This window comes from Lolium perenne, chromosome 1 (genome assembly GCF_019359855.2).
Source record: "Lolium perenne isolate Kyuss_39 chromosome 1, Kyuss_2.0, whole genome shotgun sequence".
Classification (NCBI taxonomy): Eukaryota; Viridiplantae; Streptophyta; class Magnoliopsida; order Poales; family Poaceae; genus Lolium; species Lolium perenne.
In genome coordinates, this window is record NC_067244.2 from 105,276,086 (window position 1) to 105,288,610 (window position 12,525).

The window sequence follows — 12,525 nt, forward strand, 5'->3', positions numbered from 1 at the left end:
CACAACTGCCGCCAACTCGAGATCATGTACTGGGTAGTTGTGTTCATGTGGTTTCAACTGTCTTGATCCATAAGCTATTACTTTCCGATCTTGCATAAGAACACATCCAAGTCCATTCTTGGAAGCATCACAATACACCGTGTAATCCTTTCCAGGTTCAGGAACTGCTAACACCGGTGATGTGGTTAACTTATCTTTGAGTGTTTGGAAACTGGCTTCACACTCATCAGTCCACACAAACGGGGTATTTTTCTTGAGTAACTTGGTCATTGGTCCTGCAATCTTCGAAAATCCTTCAATGAACCTTCGATAGTAGCCTGCCATACCAAGGAATCCTCGTATCTCCTTAGCATTTTTGGGTGACTTCCACTCTAATACGGACTGAACCTTGTTTGGATTCACCGCTATTCCTTCTTTGGTTATGACATGTCCAAGAAATTCAACACTATCTAACCAAAATTTGCACTTGCTGAACTTTGCATATAGCTGATGTTCTCTCAAAATCTGCAGAACTATCTTCAAATGCTTGGCATGTTCTTCTTTATCTTTAGAATAGATTAGAATATCATCTATGAACACTATCACAAACTTGTCCAAGTACTTCATGAATATCTTGTTCATCAAATTCATGAAAATAGCTGGGGCATTTGTTAGTCCAAATGGTACAACCAAGTATTCATGGTGTCCATACCTTGATACAAACGCTGTTTTTGGCACATCCTCCTTCTTGATCTTGATTTGATGGTACCCTGACCTTAAATCTATCTTCGAGAAGACTCCAGCTCCTTGAACTTGATCAAAAAGGTCTTGTATCCTAGGTAAAGGGTACTTGTTCTTGATAGTTACATTGTTAAGGTTCCTGTAATCTCCACACATTCTCTTTCAACCATCTCTTTTATCCACAAAAATGACTGGTGTACCCCATGGTGACACACTTTATTGAATAAATCCCTTCTGTTCCAATTCATCTATCTGAGCTTTCAGTTCCACTAACTCCTTTGGTCCCATCTTATATGGTGGTTGAGCTATAGGTGTTGTGCCTGGAAACAGATCGATGGTGAACTCTATCTCCCTATCGGGTGGCATGCTCGGTAGTTCCTTGGGAAATACATCTGGAAATTCATTTACTACGGGGATATCTTCAATCCTCACCTCCTTCAAACTATTGAGCTCCAATCCTATCTCCAACTCACTGTATTTGTCTCCTTGGAAAACTATTCGACCTCCAATAGAGTTGCGAAGTGATACTGTTTTGTCTCCACAGTTGATCACCGCTCCATTCTCCGTCAACCAGTCCATCCCTAAGATGACTGATATGTCCTTCATGGGAATGATGAACAGGTCCGCGAAATACACACAGTCACATATAGTTATGACCTGTGCTTCTTTCATGTGGGTTACTAAGATCATTCCCCCCGCGGATAGGACAGTTATAGGGGTTTCTAACTTAGAACATCTAAGCCCGAATTTTTCCACAAATTCAAGTGCAAGAAATGATGTGGTTGCTCCAGTATCAAATAAGACTTTGCCAGGATGAGTAAGAATGCTGAGCGTACCTAAGACTATTTGATCCGACTCTTCCGCTTGCTCCAAAGATGTGCAATTCATCTTTCCATACGGCTTGCCCCTTTTATTGTTGTTGTAGTTGCGGTTGTTGTTGCGGTTGTTGTTGTTGTTGTTGTTGCCACTTCCACCTCGTCCTCCTGAGCTTTGTCCGCTCCATGACGCCTTGTTTGGACAATCTGGCTTGATGTGTCCATCCTTCCCACAACCATAACATATGATTCTGGGTTTCTAACAATCCTTCTGCAAATGACCTCTCTGGCCACAATTGTGACAGGTAATTTGATTGATTGGGTTCTGACTCTGACCTCCCCGGTTATATTGATTACCAGTAGTAGGTCGGAATCGGGGTTTGAAACTCCGATCAGGTGTTGGTTTGCTAATTGGGTACTTCCTTGGCTCGATACGAGCCCTCTTCCTCCTATCCTCTTGGACTTGCCTATAGTCATCCTCGAAAGTGATTGCCGAGTCAATCAGTTCCTGGAATTTAGCAGTCCGTCCCAACCTCAGTTGCATCTTCATGTATGGATTCATGCCTTTCATGAACCGCTTCTTTCTCTTCTCTTCCGTATCAACATCCTCAGGTGCATACCTTGACAACCTGTTGAAATCCCGAACATACTACATAATGGGTGCAGTGTTCTGACGTAGTTCGTCAAACTCTCTCTTCTTCAGCTCCACCACGCTCTCCGGAACATGGGCATCCCGGAACTTCTTCTTGAACTCCTCCCAGGTGAACACCTTATCTGGAGGATGTACTGCTACAAGATTCTCCCACCATGACGTTGCTGGTCCTGACAACAGATAAGTAGTATACCGAATCTTCTCCTCATCGTTGCATCCAACGGTATTCAACTTCCGTTCCATATCCAGGAGCCAATCTTCAGCATCCATTGGTTCTGGAGCTGATGTAAAAGGTAGTGGTCTTGCATTTTGAAAGTCTGATAGGGTTACTCCCTTGCCTTCATTACCCTTATCATTGATGACTTGGGTAAAGAAGTCTTGCATGTTCTTGCTTTGACTTTCCTGGTACCTCCTCCTATCTTCTTCCATTGCTCTCATATACTGTTGGAAATCTGGGTGCATCATTGGGTGTGGTGGTGGTGGTGCATTCTCCGCTCTAGCTGCTGCATCTGCCTCCTCTTTTTCTCTCGCCTCCCGCTCTCTCCGAGCATCTTCGATCTCAACTAACGCCATGTTCCCCCTAGTCCTGTAACAAAGAGCGATTACTCATAATTACACCATGCAAATGTTTTCTGAGCGCAACTCATTGCCCATAACTAGTCACACAATGAAATCAAGAAGCAAATCCAAAACAAACATTTGTTATGCATATACTTTGTATATTACATAACATACACACTTATATTACATGTGGTATATATAAAACCACTTATTTGGCTTAAAGCCCAAGCCAACGGAATTTAAAATACGTTCTATTACAATACCACCTATACTACTTTATTCTTCCTTGGAGCTCTACTCCTCGTTATCATAACTCGCCTCCGCGTACATCCCTGGGGTCCATCCGGTACAGCGATTCGTCTTCCGAACACCGTCCGGAATGAAGGTCCTTCCAGTAGGTATGTAATCTGAATCGGACGAAGTGCCGAGACAGAGATCTGTCATGCCAAAGTAACTAGATAATGACTCATATGTATCCCCAGTAGGATACAGCTCACCTTCTTCTGCCATCCATGGAGGATTTCTATTCACTTGACCTCTCATCTTCTTCTTTTTCTTTTTCTTAGTTCCAGAACTCTCACCTACAACGTACTGGGATGTTCTGGGTAGTCCCATCTCCAGATCTAAAGAAATGGAGTTAGTGTCTTTCTCTTCCTGCCCAAAGCTTTGGTTAACGTCTTGGTTAACCTCGCCTCCTTCATCCTCTGTATCACAAGTGATGGGTTCTCCTTCATCCCCAAATGGTTCCCCGGAACGCCAACCAGTCAAATTCTCGATTGGTGACTCCGAGCATTTTAGGTTTCTGGAATCATCTCCCCCATATCCAGATTCATACGATGCTGACACATGCGGATAGTGTGGGAAAAAGTTGGGTGTGAGTGGGTCTTTCTGGGGCAACTGGTCACTCAAATCTACATAGCTGTCTAATCTAAAGAAAGGTGTAGTGTGTTGTGGTTGTGCCCTTAGATCACGCATCCGAGTTTGGACTTTATCAGGGTCCGTGAACTCAGCTAACATGTGCTCAATCTCACCCCTCATCTTCATGTGTAAAAGGTACATCGTGGTCAATAAAGACTTACAGCTATCCATGTGATGTGCTGCAGCTTCAGGACTTCTGTGTGCTAACACCAGATGATTCAGAGTGGGATCCTCATCTTCCTCGGCATGAGGTATATGAGAATACTCTGAACATAGCAGCTCTACAGACTTGTGATGCCTTATCTCAAGGATTGCCTTGAATAGGGCCATGTGATAGGCTGTGGTGATGGTTTTGGCTTCTCCGTATGGCATTATACGACTCATCATCAGTTGCATCGGTAGTTGGACCGATACTCTGCACTTGGCTAGGATTTCCCCATCATAATAGATATACTTGATAACAGGTATCCGTGGGTCACAATGGAGTTCCTTCAGCATCCCACGCAGGAGATCTGTGATTTGTCCATCATAATCACCGAGCCATCCCTCAACATTCCTCAAAGTCCTCTTAGGAAACGTGTTCGCCATTATGGCTGTATACAAAAGCAGAATATTAGTAGTGATGATGCATCATGATAGCTATAATAAAGAATTATCGCACTAAAATATATGGTTTTGCTATTCTCATGTGAATAATCACCATATTTCTAGAGAATCATTTACTATTTCTACTTGACTCCTACAGGTTTCTTCCCTATACTAAGTTTTTCCAACCTAAGGTCGCAACATTTGCTCTGATACCAGCTGCGGTAACCCAGCATGCCACTGCATATTGTAGTATACAAGTCGTTGATATGATCTTTGTGAAGGGACTTCTTCACAATTGCCATATCCCTCAGAGTGGTACAATAGAAACATTGCAGGTCATAACACTGCATATATTATTACAAACATTGTCTTAACAAGTTGGCATTCTCACAGGTCCTATGAGAACACCCTAAGATACTACTTAAGTACGATTACAACTCATAACATATATATGAAAGAGCTCCACAACTTATTTAGGTAAGTTCTACGTTGCTCGGCTCTATGATGCTAGGGTATATCACTACTCCTCCACCTCCGTGTCATCGGGTCCGTAGACTATCCCATAGTCTACTCCTTCAACTCCTCCGGTAAGATCAGGTTCCTCGTAGACCAGCTCATAGCTTCCTTCCGGTGCTCCATCGGCGATGGCCTCCACTTCCGTATCACAGTCTAGCAAGGGTGTCGAAAGAAAGTGAGTACAGAGGTACTCAGCAAGTTCAAAAGAGTAAAAGGTGTTTGATGCACTAGCTACGACCATTGATCAGGAAATCGCAGGTCAATGCATGTTTTGAAATCATTTCTTCAAAAGGTTGCTTTTATTATGAAAACTATGCCCGTCAGTCTTCACAGGTTGACCAGAACTTCGTGGAGTTCCTTTCCTGCCACGTTCGCAGTTCCCTTCCCGGAACAAGGAGTGACAGCCACAATTTGATACACTCTGCAGAGGTGCGTTACTTTTCCCATAAGAGATCCCACCCTTTTTGCCATCCGCAGGGACTTGCCCCCGTTCACACTTCCTTTGGTGTGAGGCCAGGTATGAAAATCCAAGCCCACACCGCCTTCTCCGTGACCCTGCAAACCCACCCTTTTGTCCAACCGCACACCCCCAGTAGACATCTTCCGATAATACGGCTTTACTCACGGTGTACTTTGGACAATCCATCATAGACCGTAGAGCCCGTCATCACACACGGGTGGGATTTAAAAGGATATCCCAACCTATGGCAGTGCCTCCAACACCCCGCAGCTCTACCAGTCCGTTGGCGTGCAGGAGAGAAAAGATACGGCTGGCTTCCCTAGAGCCATTATAGATCTCATGGTTAACGCGCATGTACGGCGCTAGAATCACTGGACGGCATTGGTAATTACTCCTATGTTAATATAACCCATGCAATGGAACCTCCACCATATCAACACATACCATGGTTCCATTGCCAGCCACATAGTCATATTCATAGTTGGAAAAGTAACATTTTATTTGCCATGCAGGAATGGTAAGTATATAGCTTTGCATTAAAGTAATAGAAAATACTCAAGTTGGTATGAGCAAGGGTGAACTTGCCTATGGACTGCGAGATAGTGCAGTTCAATGCAGTGGATGGAACCTGGACCTCGGGTTCTGTAAGAAGCATCATTGTCCCCAATTATTTATTACAATTTAGGGTTGAATTAAGATTTATGCCTTTGGCAGTAATTTGCAATGGTTTTTATGTGTAAAAACACTTAAATTCTCATAAAGTAAAATGGTTCAAAGTAATATTACTTTACCTTGGTGATTCATTATTCATTCCAAAATGATTTGAAATGATAGAGTTGCCTCTATATTTATTTTCCTTTGGAAAATATCTTTTTTAAATAGAAATGACTTGGAATAATAGAATTTCATTTTGAAATGTTTGAAAATAAGTATTTGAACTTATTTGAGATTTTTCCTTGATTTTTAAATACAAGGAAATAATAGTTTGAAATTTCCAAGTTTTATCTTATATTCATTAAATTCACAAATTTGAATTTGTTCCCTTAATTCTATTTCTTATTTTATTCTTGTTAAGAATAATTTTTCATTCACAAATCCAATTTTTAATGGATTTTTAGAGGTGTATTTTATTTACTAAAAATTGGTGAAATTCTGGCTATTTTCTAAAATGTGAAAAGCCTAAAATACCCCCTGGCCCCTATTGGGCCAGCCCACTTACTAAGGCCCATTGGGACAGCCCACTAAGGTTTGTCCCATAACGGGTCGGTGGCGCCGCAGCGGCCCACATCACTCACTCACTCGCTCATCTCTCTCACTCGACCTAACCCTAACCCTTCTGGCGACGCGCGTGGCGATGGCGTCGCCGCCATGGCCGCCGCCGTGCTCCGGCCGCCTCCGTGCTCCCCTGACCTCGCCACCTACCTGATCTGAACCGCCGCGCGACGATCTATCGATCTGTCCGCGTGGTTCCTTCGATTGCTTCCTCCTTTGGCAGATCGCCTCCTCTCTGGATCTCGTGGAGAATCGCCTCTGGCGATTGACTAGCTCCGGCGAGCTCGCGTCCTCGCCGTCGACGTGTGCGCGTCTCCGAGACTGACCTGGCGCGGGTGCTGCTCGCAGCGCCTGTGCCGTCGTCTCTGGTGCTGTGCTGCTGGTGGTGTTCGTCGACGTAACGCCGGCGTCTTCCCTGGTTTTGCAGCTACTATGGCCGCGTGAGCACTGCCTCGCCATACCATAGCCTCTGCCACCAGGCGCGGGTAAGGTCTCTGCTCCTCCTCCTTCTCATATCCATGCCTGTGCGCCTCCCATGCTTCTGTGCTTCTTCTACCTCTTGCTCTACGGCCTCCTGATGATCTTATGATCATGCAGAGCCTTGCTGCTGCTGCCTATGCTTCCTATGCTTCTCTTCTCTGCAAGCTCTGGCCAATTCACCAAGTCTTGGTTACTGGCCAGTGTGTGTTGCTTGTTGTGCATGCCATGTGTTGCTTGCTTACTGCTCCTATCATGCTATGATCTTGCTATGCCATGTTGTACATGCTTATGAGCTTGCTTGTGCTTACTGGCATCTTATGCTTGCTTGTCTAGGTGTACTGCTATGCATCTGTGACACTTGTGAATGCCAGTGATGCATGTGAGGTACTTCTGTGCCTCCTGTGTAATCCAATGATCCATTGGATCAATAATTTATGTTGGCTAGCCTATCTGTGTGGCTTGACTTGATTCAATTGATCCATTTGATCAATTACATGTCAGTGGCTTGGTTGCTGATGAATTTTGTGGCTAAGTGAATTATTTGCTTACTGATGCTGCTGCTCAAGCATGCTACTGCTTCTGTGTATGTGTGCTGCTGCACTCCCTAGCTTTCTGGACTTGATCCAGGAGCTAGGATGCAGTGACATGTGCTTGTGTTGCCTCACAGTGTGCTAGTGTCAATATATAGCATGGATTTGTTATGTATTCATGCTTGGATGAATTAATCAATGATGAACTGCTTATGCAGTGATGATTAATTGACTTGATGTGTATGAATTTGCTTTTCATGATTACTTGACAAGCAAATGGAATCTGAATCCCTTTCTGGATAATGATGCTTTGTTCTTTGACTTTGCTTTGGATGGTTTTATATGTGATGTGACCTCAGTAGCCTTGCTACTGACTGGTTGCTCACATGGTTGGCTAGATCTTGTTGGCTACTCATCTTTGCTTGCATATTTGGGGATCATAATTAATATGAATGCCAATATGCTTGCCTGTGAAGAATTCTAGGGTTTCCTGATGGTTGCATGCTTAGGATTTTCTGTGTAGTCTTTGTTAGCTGCTAATCCTTGCAATACATCTACTGGTGTTGTCTGTGCATGAGATCTTGCTAGTGTGTGCATCTGTGCATGATCTCAAGCTTCTGTGCACATGATTTGTATCTAGATGGTTTCTATTTTAGTGGCTTCTAGACTGACAGTAATCCTTGGTGAAAACCAAGTGATGATTTACCCATTGAGCATCTGCTCAACCCCATGACATATGTCATGCATGATTTATGGATTAGATCCATTGGATCTTCTCCAGGAACTAGGTATACCTTGTTCCAGCTCCTAGAGTGAAATATTGTGTTGATGCAGACTTTGTGGTTTGTGTGTCACAGCCCTTCACCTCCAGGTCTTGGTTGATCTTCTCAGGTCACCATGATTTCTGGTGGTTGATTGGTTGTGTGTTGGTTGGTGCTGTTCTTGAGCAAGAACTGGATGAACTATGCCTGCTCTATCTTCACCTTACCTTGTGAATCCTTATCTGGTCGACTGTGTACTGTTTCTAGGGTTTGTGCCCCTTTTATATGAGCTCTACTTCTGTTCTTGCAATGCCACATAGGCCTGGCTTGCTTTGGTGACTAGGCCTGTGCATGGCCTTGTTGTGGCTTGCTCAGCACACATGAGTTGTGTGCTCTCATATGCTGAAACTTGAGCCCCTGGTGGTGCTCAGGTTTGGTCTGCTGTTGCCCTTATCTTGTGCTGTCCAGGGTTTTGGACAAGCACAAGTGTGCAGGATAGTTGTTTCTGTCCAAACTGAATTCTGTCTAACACTTAACCCCTGGCTAGTGCATATTGTGCTGTTTTGCAGGTTTTGAAGATGAATATGACCATGAAGATATACTTCAAGTCATTTAGTCTAGGTTTTAGTTTAGGATCAATATTGTAATCTTCATTTTTATTTCTGTTTATTGTTCTTCCATTCTTGTATCAAGAATATTGTAAAGACAATGTAATCTGTGTTGTGATATCAATAAAGCTCAAATTTTACTTATGAGCTTTTGATTTGTGTAATGTTTATATTCTTGAATAAATGTTGTATTTATTATTTACTTTGAAATTCAAAGTCATTTGAATTCATAATTTGTATTTGAATTGTGAATTCAATTTCTATATTCATTAATGCTTATTGTTTGATATTCTCAATGCAACCTTACTTGTCAAATGAAATCAATTCCCAAATCAACAAGATACAAAAGAGATCATGTCGAAATTTCCCTAACTCACCTTGCCTAACCCTAATTGCAAAATGAGAGAGAACCTCGATCCCTCTTAGGTTTAGTTGCAATAAGGCGCAAAAATTTCCCCCGTTTTGCGATGAAATGCACATCCCATTTCTAAACCTACACTTCGTTGTTCCTATGTTCTGGGTTATTACACCCTTGGACAGCGACATGCGCGTTAACCGCCATTTCTCGTTCCCTTTGAGCTTGGTATAGCAATGCATCAGCGCGAACGACTTATGCCCATCCGAGTTCTTCGCGTAAACCTCCATGGCCCTATCAAACTAGCCAAAGGAAGCGGAATCATTTCATCGAACACAATGTAGGCGCTACAGATTATGGAAGAAAGAGTCGTACCATTTGGGAGAGGTCGGCGCAGCTCTCGGCTCTGGTCAGTAATTCCTGATGGTATCCATGGAAGGAGTTCACCGACGCCTGGATGATGGCCCATCGCGTCGACATTGCCTTTTGGCTCCTCTTCATTGTCACTTTGTTGTAGTCGCTCTTGATGAGCTTGCGCTCATCGAACTCGGCCTTGATTCTCGCCCAATACTTCCCGTGTTTTTGGTTGGCGCCGATGATGGAGTCATGGCTCACCGTCGCCCACGACTCGCACAGACAAAGATCCTCCAAAGCCGTCCATTTGGGGCCTCGTGTGCCCGACGCCTTCCTCTTCTTCTTCACGCCGTCCGCATCGACCTCCACGAGATCATCGTCACCGGCACCCTCCTCGTCTTCTTCCTCGCCGCCCTCTTCGTCCTCGTCGTCGTCCTCATCCTCCACCCCCTCCTCTTCATCGTCCTCCTCGTCCTCACCCCCACCCTCTTCCTCAGCACCCTCAGCACCGGTGCCGTCGAATTCGAGCGGCCCCTTGCGGCCAGTGAAAGGGTCACCGTCCGCACCGGGTCCTGGCTCGCGCTGCTCGTACGCCGGGGAGTAGAGGTTGTTGGGGTTGAAGCCGCCATGCGGCAGCGCATCCTGGTAGTGCGGCGACAAGTTAGGCGTCACGCACCCGGGAGTGCCGGAGGGGCCATCGTTGTAGAAGGCAGATGACGACGGAGAGAAGACTCCCGGAACGTACACCGGCACGTTTGTACTATATGGGCTCGCGTTGGTGGCGGCGAGACACCCGGCCATTAAGTGCTGGTGCTGGCGCGCCGCCAGAACCTTCTTCTCCTGCTCCGCCGCCCTCCGTCCTTTCCGCTCCGCCGTCGACATCTTCCGGCGCAGACAGGCTTGATGCCACTGATCATCGGTCCATCCTTCCGGCTTCTTCTTCGGGGCCGGCGCCTTCCGCGGCTTCGCGAACGGCGCTTTCGCCCCTTTCGTCGCATTGCCCGGCGGTTTCTTGGCCGCTTTCTTGGCCATCTTCTTGGGGGCTACCGGCGGCGTCATGGAATGGGGAGAAGATAGCGGCGGCGGGTGGACGGCGGAAGGGAGAAACAAATCGGCCGGCGGCGGGATATGTGTTGGGAGGCCACAAATGCGCGGCGGGATAGGCGCGATATGGCGGGAGGGGCGGGATTTGGCGGGAGTGGGAGACCATTTTTCACTGAGCCGCTGACGCGCCGGGCCCGCGTCGGTTCACCTCGCTTTTCGGTGTGTCCGGCGTCCCGGTGCGTCCCCTGTGGGATGGGGACGGGCTCGGGGCGCCGGACACCGTATCGGGCCGCGTCGGACAAAAATGGGCTTTGGGGGACGCGGCTGGAAAGGTTTTTTGGTCCGGCGCGCCCCAAATCCCTTTGGAGGTCGCTTTGGGGGACGCGGCTGGAGATGCTCTTAGGTATTTCTATGCTTATTAATACTAGAGTTGTGGAGACTAAGCCTATTTTCCTATTATTGCGAACTCTGAATAAATGAATCTTCATTGCATTCTTCATGTACGTGAATGGTATTGTACTTGTTGAGGATTATATGCCTATGTTTCAACGTGCTCAAAGGTAAAACAGTATGCGTGAATCAGCAAGACTTTGGAAGATATTAAGGCATCGCTACTTTCCTTACCACCAGGTTATTTCATCTTCCTTGAAGGGTAGTTTCAGAGCCTAGGGTCAATATGCCTGGTTATTGGCTGGTCTAACCAGTAATTTTACTAGGAACATGTAATACAGTGCCATGGATATATTATCTTTTCTTATTTGCTTTCGGGTATTTATTAAAAATCTCATACTGGAATTGTTTATCAGGGCATAGCGGATCATGGAGATCGTGCATAGGCATGCAGCTGCGACGCTAAAAAGGATCAAGCACTCCAACATGAGCACTGACAGCGGCCTTGTCTGCGACCATGCGGCGACTGCTTCATTTTTTTCGAGAATACATCCTGAAAGGTGTATCAATCATATAGAAAAAAGGCCAAGATGACCGAAACCACGCCAAGAAGGCTACTACTCCACACACACCACGATACAACGTCAGGAAGGCTACCACTCAACACCAACACCACGATACATTGCCGAGCGGCAAACAACACAGCCTCTACAGACCCGATGATAAACGACCCGCTCTGCCCAACATCCAGCCACAAGTGGCGAGGAGAAGGAGCACAAAGCCTCCGGGCCGCGTCACGAACCAAGCAAGACACCGCCGAAGCCCGACCTCCACTCCGAGGCTGCCAGGACCAACGTACCTCCTCCCATGTGCTTAGTGTGGGGATCCCGGACTAACTGTCCGAAATACCCTGTTATGTATACAGTTCACGATCCCATGATCAGTGCGCCGTGAACACATGACCGAACTGTTATCAAATTACATCATCCTTTACAAAATGGAATAAGAAAAATACAATAAGGTCACATGACCAAACTTTACATAATAGCCTCAAAGGGCCTAATCTAATCATCAGAGTCGCGGAATCACTTCAATCAGCGTAGAACCCAAGTCATCTGCCATAACCCTACAGGCAACTGACTGGGAAGACGTTCCTAGCTCGCATAGACATCGTCAAATCCTTCTTCATCTGTCGAATTCCTCCAAGTCTGGCCAAGTAAATAGCCAGGGACAAAGCCGTGAGTACATTGGAATTGTACTCGCAAACCATCAAGAAAGGTTTTAACAATGCTAACTAAAAGAGATAAGAGAGGAATGATAGTTTCTCTTGTGGATATAGCATGTGAAAGAGAATCAGTTTCTCTTGTGGATATAGCATGTGAAAGAGAATCAGTTTCTCTTGTGGATATAGCATCCCAACATCGCAGTTGAAGGGGACACTAAGAGGGTTCTATGACATCTCTATATCTTTGTTAAAGAAGATACTTCAAAAGAGTTCTAC